We start from the raw sequence: 8,736 nt of genomic DNA, 5'->3' as shown, positions 1-8,736 counted from the left end.
TTTATGCAAGATCTTCTTGCACACAGTGAAATTGGGTATGCATTGACCCAGCCTTCAGTCTTTTCAAGCCAACAAGTTCTGACGTTTTGGCGGACTGTGCATTTTGATAATGGTGGTGCAACTAGTACTCCCAGCATTGTTTTTGAAGACAATGATGATGAGTATGTGGTAACTCCTGGAACAGTTCTCAAGGCTTTACATTTACCAGAAGGCTGCATTTTCTCAACACCGAAGGAACCAGCTCTACAACAGCTCATGGCCAATTTGGGGTATGAGCAGAGTTTGGCGAAGCTTGGACAGTTGAAACGAGCACATATCAGAAAGGAATGGAACTTTTTCTTCGACTGCATCACTAAAGCCTTCGGGAATAAGTGTTCCAACTTTGATGCCATTCCAATAATGAGTCAGCACATCGGGTATGCTATTATTAACCAAACTCATTTTGATTTTGCAAGTGTTGTGCTAGGTTTTATAGGGGATAGGATGACATATGATAGGAATGTTGTCTACTTTGCTTGATTCTGTCAGCTTATATATAATCTCTATTGTGCTGATGAACCTCAACCTACCACTGACTTACTTCCACCCTTTAAACTTTCAAAATGGGCTTTTAATGACTTGGTAAATGCTGACCTTAAGAAAATGGTGGTTAGACCTTTACAGATTCCTCAGTCTGTAAAACAGATCCTGGTAAATGCTGATCCTCAAACCTATAGATCTGTTTATCCTGATGTTCAACCTACCACCACATCCCAAACACCACACCAACCATCAGAACATACCACACATACATCTATACCTCAACCCTCTCTCAGAACATATCTCAAAACTTATCTCACACCTTCACAGACAGCTCAACCTTCATCCTCAGCACCTACTGTGAAGCCTTCATATTCCAAGCCCAAAAGGAAAAAGACACCAACCATCAGAACATACCACACATACATCTATACCTCAACCCTCTCTCAGAACATATCTCAAAACTTATCTCACACCTTCACAGACAGCTCAACCTTCATCCTCAGCACCTACTGTGAAGCCTTCATATTCCAAGCCCAAAAGGAAAAAGACTGTTCCTCAGACACCACAGAAGAGAAGGAGGATTGTTCTGAGAGATGAGTCAGACAGTGAGGAACAGGTTTCTGTATCAGAACCTGTTGTTAAAGAAGCTGAGAAGGTCCCTTCTCAGAAGGATTCTGGAATTGGGGGATTTAAGCTTCTCAAAAGGCTTAGAAGAATGACTTCTGCTGAACCTCCCAAGGAATCCCCACCTTCAAAGAGATACAAGAAACAGAGAGCTAAAAGGCCAGCTTCAGATGATGAGGAAGCAGCAGCTAAGGAAGGAGATCAGGAATCTCTGATCTCAAAAGAACCAGAATTTGCTGAAGCTACTGCATCTCTCTCTTCATTGTCCCCAACTCAGGAAGCTGCTACAGATAAGGCAAACACACCATCTGTGTCTCCTGTATATGAAACTGTATCTCCTGTAGACCTAGGCACAAGTGCTGAAATTGATATTCACAACCTGGTTGTGCCTGAGGATCTCTACTTAGAAGCTCCAACAGCAATTAATCCATCAACAACACATTTTCCTGATGCTGCTCAAACTCCAAAATTGTCTACAACACCTTCTCGGCATCTAGATGATGATGATCAGAATATAGGTGAGCATCAGGATATGGTTGTTGATCAGAACTTGGAAACAGATCAGCACTTAGAGGATGATGCTGAAGCCTCAATTGCTTCTCATACTGTTATTTTATCAGAAAATGCTGATTTTGTCAGTTCTGATGCTTCAAATGCTGATGATATTGGTGATGCTGCTATTAATGCAGATGCTGATGAAGTTGATCCTTCAGGACATGCATCTCAACAAACTGTTCATAAATCTGAACTAGTTAAGAAGTTTGTTACAAGAGCAGCACCAGTACCTTGGAGTGAAACTCCTAGAGGACAGGAGTGGACTAAGGAATGGAACTCGGTTAACTTTGTTACATCTGCAAAGATTCTTGCTGAGCACTTGGCAAAAGCTGATGAAATGTTAATTAATGATGATTTCAAGACACAGCTTTGAGTCACTGCATTGAGTACTAGACATCTTCAAGGTCTCCATTCAACAACTCATGCAGAGTTACATAAAATTCAAGAAGAATTGCTCAAGCAAGAAACGACTCAGAAACTGGATAAGAAAAAAAAATCCAACCTACCTTTGACAGAGTTGCTTACATTGAGAAGACCCAAGAGAAGCAACAGTCTCAGATTGATGATATTTTGAAAAATCAAGCTTATCAGCAATCTCAACTCGATGAAATCCAAGCCTCAGTGAAATTGCTTGTCTCTCTTCTCTTACCTGCTGATGCCAAAAAGGGGGAGAAAGTAATTAAGTCCAAATGCAAAACTGTTAAGACACTGAAGGGGAAGGATGATGAAAAAGATGACCAGGGAAACTCTCGAATGGGTGGAGGTCATGGTCAAGGTAGAAGTTTCTCATCAAGAAGAGCTGAAATTACAAGTCACATGACAAGTTTTGATGCTGGAAAAAGAATTACTTCTGCTACTGGTAAAAGGATAAGTTCTGATGAACTTTTGGATCTTGATGAAGAAATATCAAGACAGTTATTTCTGAAAGAAAATCCAGGAATGGACTTGGAAAGTCTGATGGAAGAAGAAACTAGAATTAAGTCAGAAAAAGTCAATTCTAAATCTGAAGCTTCTGTTGGTAAAAAGAAACTTCCAAAGGCCAAAGGCATTGTGATAAAAAAAGAACAAATCTTAAAGCAACCAAGGCTAAATCATAAATCCTGAACCTATCACGGTTTATGTGCCTCCTGTGGATGAAGAAATTACTGTTGAAGATGCTGATCTTGCTCTGACTTCAAGAAAAATTTCTAAGACAACCTCTGACATGGCTCAAGTTGTTCAGAGTAAAGATATAGTTAGTTCTGATATTTCAAAGAAGCAAGTAACCTCTAACATAGCTCAAGTTAACTTGATATCAGAAGATAAATCAAAGGAAATATCTTACATTGCTCATGTTAAACCTTCAAAGATACTCCTACCAGGATTCACCAAAGCCAAAAAGACTCAACCTTTGAAGACTACTGTAAGTGGTTTTGAAGCAAGAGTGGTGGTTTTGAAGCAAGAGTGGTTACTAGAAAGGAAGCAAGAGATAAATCTGGATTGGGTAGTGCTGATGAAAGAAGAATACAGAACACAACCAATGATCCAACTTCTTTAAGTTAACCAGGTATTGGAGCAACTCCTAAAAGATTGAATCAACTAGAATCTGTACAGATGGTTTACCATACCTACTTGAGAGAACACATCTTGTTGTACTTCATGACAGATGGTAGGGTTTATCATATAAGGGAAAATGCCATTCCACTGAAGTATTTTGAAGAATTGGAACATGTATTATTCTTACTTCAAGTGAATGACAAAATAACATAAAGTGCTGCAAACTATTTGAAGAGTCAAATTCAGAAACAGAAAAGGCTTTATTCTGTTAAGTCTGACAGCATATATCTTCCAAAATATAAAGATCACGACGGTGATATTGTTGAGATGAAGCCTAACTCTGCTAAGATTATAACTACCTTTCTGGGTTACAAGGCTGTGGAAATCAATCTTGAGTCTGACAAGGCATATTTGATCAGACTGGATTAGGACATAAGAAAAACTAAAATTAATAATCTCAGGGCGGCAATCTTTCAAACTGGTGAAGATTCTGCAGAACTTAAAGATGCTAAAAGGAGGATGATTGATGAACTCAGATATGTTGAGAAATGTTTGTTAAAGAACTATCTCAGAACAACTCCTGACATCAGAGAGATCAGAAAGTGAAGCCAAGTCAAGAACTATAACTACTCAAATTCTGATATTTATACAGACTGAAGTTATTATCAGAAGTTAAAGTTGGTAAAGCTTTAAGGACTGTAAGTTATAGTTATCTAGTCAAATTCTCATGCATTTGTACTTAATGTTTTTGACATCATCAAATATCTGTTAAACTTGTATATTATGCTAATTTATAAGTTAAGGGAGATTGTTAGATATATTTGATAATGTCATGTCTAATATGATTTATGTTTAGTTTTTTAGATCTTACTTAAACAGGACAAATCAGTACTTAACTGAAATCAGCACTTATACTGAAGTCAGAACTTAAGTCATCAGTACTTAAGGTTCAGGAGATATTTATCAGAAGATAATATCAGGACTTAAAGGAAATATTCAGATAAGGAAGGCAGCTGATTTACAGGAAGAGAAGATCTGGACAAACGTAAGAAGAGATATGCATGAAGAAGGAATTCCGTGAAGAATGGAATACTTGGAAGAAAAGATATCTGATTGATATATTTTAGGAAGCAGAATTATATTCCATATCAATTAGCGATTATCTTGTAACTGTGTAGTATATAAACACATACATAGGGTTTACACTATAAGTGTTATCATTATCGAGAAGATTATTCATTGTAACCCTAACAGCTCTCGTGATATTTGTTCATCACTGAGAGAGGACAGTTCCATACTGTAACAGAGTTTATTGTTTTGAATAAAGTTTGTTTTCTGTTACTTGAGTTATTAGAGTTCAATTTGATTGTGCTATACACTGTATTCACCCCCCTCTACAGTGTGTGTGACCTAACATTATATTTCATATCGATTAGAAGTTATCTTGTAACTATGTACTATATAAACATAGACATAGGTTTACAGTATATGTGTTATCATTATCGAGAAGATCATACATTGTAACCTAGCAGCTCTCGTGATATTTGTTCATCACTGAGAGAGAACAGTTCCATTGTAACAGAGTTTATTATATTGAATATATCTGTTTACTGTTACTTGTGTTCGAAATCGATTTGATTGTATTCTACACTGTATTCAACCCCCTTCTACAGTGTTGTGTGACCTAACATGATTCAATTCCAACAAATAAACAAGTATGATCATGATCTAGTTCAAACGCAATCCTATAAGACTTGTGAATTTTTTTTCTGGCATGCAAATCAATTAATTAAGACTTAAACAACCCTCTATTCGACATCACCACACTCAAATTAACATCAATAAATCAATCAGAAACAACTCAACCTACGGGATCATGTTACATGCATGCAAATGCAACTACATGGACTCACATAATAACATGAACACATATGCAAAATAAAAATACAAACAACTATATGAATAATCATGCAAAAATATGAATGAACTACAACTAACATGTAATATGAATCTATATGAACATAACACACACTATTAATCCTTACATTATCACACCTAAACTTAAAATTTTCAATTTCCTCATTGAAGGTAATAATAAAGATACAAGGCATACCTAGTTAGCGGGAGGATCACCCTCTTCGGGTGGAGGATCAGGTGGCCAACTAACCTCAACACCAGTGTCTCAGAAAACAGTACCGAGAGCGTGTGTCAAATCTTCAGCAAAATGTCGGTAGATGTCATGCAGGGCCTCAATATGCCGAATCAACCTTCTATACTGCGTATCACCAAGACCAAACCTATCAACTGTATGTGGTGGACGAGAGGGACCCTCTGTAAGTACAGGAGGAACCGGTCGGTCACCCTTTATATTATCATAGATATATTCCAACCCCTTGTCAGGGGTGCACCTAAAAATGTATAACTCAAATGGTCTGGTAGCGGTTTGAGCCCAAGTATGGGAGCTTCTTCAATAGACGGCTCGAGACGCTCCTGAGTAATTTTCAGCTCTGCTAACCCAAGAGAATCGAATGGCATATCCAACTTCCTCTTCCATGGAGGTGCATTCAAAACCTGCAGTTGCTCTGCTCCTTCTTCATCTTCAATAACTGATTCCCTATTAAAGATCTCTCTAAGATATCTGACTTTGGCAATTGCTCAAGCTTCAAATTCATGACAGAGTCGACCCGCTCTACTTTAAAGCACTCATCTTTATCTATGGGTAACTTTATTGCCTTTAACACATTAAAAGTGACCTTCTGATCTTAAACCTTCATCATAAGCTCTTCTTTTTGCACATCAATCATAGTTCATCCTGTAGCCAAGAATGGTATTCCCAAGATGATGGGAATCTTCTCATCTTCCTCGAAATCCAGAATTACAAAATTAGCACGGAAGATGAGTTTGTCCACCTTGACCAAGACATCCTCCACTATACCTCGTGGATAAGTGATGATCCGATCAGCCAGTTGCAAGGACATGTTTACCGGTTTTGGATCAGGCATACCAAGTTTCTTGAACACGGACAAGGGCATCAGATTGATGCTAGATCCCAAGTCACAAAAATAGTTGTCGAAAGATAAGTTTCCAATAGTGCAAGGAATAGTGAAGCTTCCAGGATCTTTAAGCTTCGGAGGCAATTTTTGTTGCAGCACAACACAACACTCTTCCGTTAGAGCAACGGTTTATAACTCCTCAAGCTTCAACTTCCGAGATAGAATATCCTTCATGAACTTAGCATATATCGACATTTATTCTAGAGCTTCTATAAAAGGTATGTTGATGTGCAATTTCTTGAAAACTTCCAAAAACTTGGCAAACTGCTTATCAAACTTATGCTTTTGAAGCCTTTTAGGAAATAGGGGAGGCGGATAGCCTTGTTTCTCCCATGTATTTTGCTCAGGAGTAGTGTTTTTAGCAGAATTTTTCTTCGTTTCCGCTTTTTCATCCTTTTTCACAACTGAATCAGCAATTTTTTCACTTTCGAAAATTGGCAAGGGCGCGGGCGCGCTTGATATGGGCGCGGGCGCGCCTGCATTATGGAATTTTTTTTAGAATCTTCGTCTTGATGATTTTGAGGGTTTGCGACCTTTCCAGACCTCAAAGTGATTGCATTAATCTGTTCTTTGACTTTCCTCTTGCCTGGATTAGGTTCTGTATCACTAGGAAGAGTTCCTTGAGGTCGACTCAGCTGTGCATGGGCAATTTGCCCTATTTGGTTCTCCAGAGTCTTAATTGAAACCGCTTGGCTTTCGCACATAAGCCTCAACTCCTCCAATTCAAATTTTTCAATAACAGATGGACCTGGACCTCCATGAGATTGTTGTTGTATCCCCTGTGGCTGAAACTGATGTCTTGGTGCAAAATGTTGCTGAAAACCAGGAGGATTGAATTGCTTGTTTCCAAACTACCGGTACGACTATTGCATTGCATTCTGATTGGTGCTCCAGCTGAAGTTCGAATGATTACAGTTGTTAGGATGGTATGTGGAAGAAACTGGCTGCAGCCTATGAAAGTTTCTCACAAACTGAGCTGATTCACAAGATATAGCATAATGCTCCGTCGCATGTGTACCTGCACACAGCTCACAAACACTGGCTATCTGATTAACTCTATAGTTGGCCAGAGAATCGATTTTCATAGCTATCACCTTTAGCTGAGCAGTGATATCCGTAGTTGTATCCACCTCAAGAATTCCTGCTATCTTGCCTTGTGGCATTCTCTAGGTTGGGTTCTGATATTCATTAACAACCATCATCTCGATCAGCTCATAAGCTTCCTCATAGCTCTTAGCCCATAAAGCTCCACTTGATGCTGTATCGAGCATAGGTCTTGATTTTGCTCCCAAACCATTATAAAAGCAATTGATCACCATCCGGTCAGGCATTCCATTAAGAGGACACTTCCTAAGCATCTCCTTATAGCGCTCCCAAGCTTCACATAAAGATTCACCTGATTGTTGCGCGAATTGAGTAAGAGCATTCCTGATTGCAGTTGTCTTTGCCATAGGGAAGAATTTAGTAATGAATTTTTGAGCAAGATCCTCCCAAGTCGTAATAGAACCAGCTGGTAGAGAATGTAACCAACTCTTCGCTTTATCCCGCAAAGAGAATGGGAAAAGTCTCAGTTTCACAGCATCCTCAGAAACATTATTAAACTTGAAGGTGTCGCAGATATCGATGAAATCCCTAATATGCATATTGGGATCTTCTGTTGGAACACCCCCAAACTGAACTGAGTTATGGACCATCTGGATCGTGCCAGGCTTAATTTCAAAAGTATTTGCCGCGATGGCTGGTCTGACAATGCTAGATTTAATGTCATTAATCTTCGGTTGAGAAAAATCCATCAAAGCCTTCGGATTCGCTGTTGGTTCTCCCATTGCAACAAAAACTTCTTCTTTAATTTTTTCCTCAGCAAAGACTTCTTCTTCAAGAACTTTTTCCTCACGAGATTGAGAACGCGTTCATATACACGCTCTCTAGAGTACCTGAAACACAATAAGTACCCTTGTAAGTAAGATATCTGAGTCAGTGAACTTTAACGACCACTGATGTCAAGCACATAAACTAAATTAAACAACGAGTCCCCGGCAGCGGCGCCGAAAACTTGTTAGGGCAAAAACACGCGCTAAAATTATACGCAAGTATACGCGTTCGCAAGTAGTATAAGATATAAGTCAAGTTCATTCCCACAGGGACTGGTTTAGATTAAGTTCAGATTATGCACCTATACAACAATGTATGATTATCACTCACTACTAAGACAAATAACAATTTGAGTTTTGATTTAACTAAAAGATTATACTAAATAACATTAACTAAGAGAATTACGATTGAATTACTTATATGAGAATAAACATGGGATTCTAACTTCATTAAATACTTCATTCAAAGTTATGCTCTTTAACCCTAGCATGTGATGGTGATGACAACTAATCAGATAACATTAAACTAGTATACGCTAACTTTCGTTATAAGTATACCCTACTATCAAACATCC

The 8,736-nt window shown here is 38.4% G+C and overlaps 1 non-coding gene across 1 annotated transcript; it reads left to right on the top strand.

Moving 5' to 3' along the window:
- The first annotated feature begins 7,619 nt into the window (after positions 1-7,619).
- LOC141715326 (small nucleolar RNA R71) lies at positions 7,620-7,726 on the top strand. Its single transcript, XR_012572092.1, has one exon. It is a non-coding gene; the product is annotated as a small nucleolar RNA R71 (small nucleolar RNA).
- The last annotated feature ends 1,010 nt before the right edge of the window (positions 7,727-8,736 follow it).

The sequence above is a fragment of the Apium graveolens genome, chromosome 3 (genome assembly GCF_009905375.1).
Source record: "Apium graveolens cultivar Ventura chromosome 3, ASM990537v1, whole genome shotgun sequence".
NCBI classification, from domain to species: domain Eukaryota; kingdom Viridiplantae; phylum Streptophyta; class Magnoliopsida; order Apiales; family Apiaceae; genus Apium; species Apium graveolens.
This window is presented reverse-complemented; position numbering and strand designations above follow the sequence as displayed.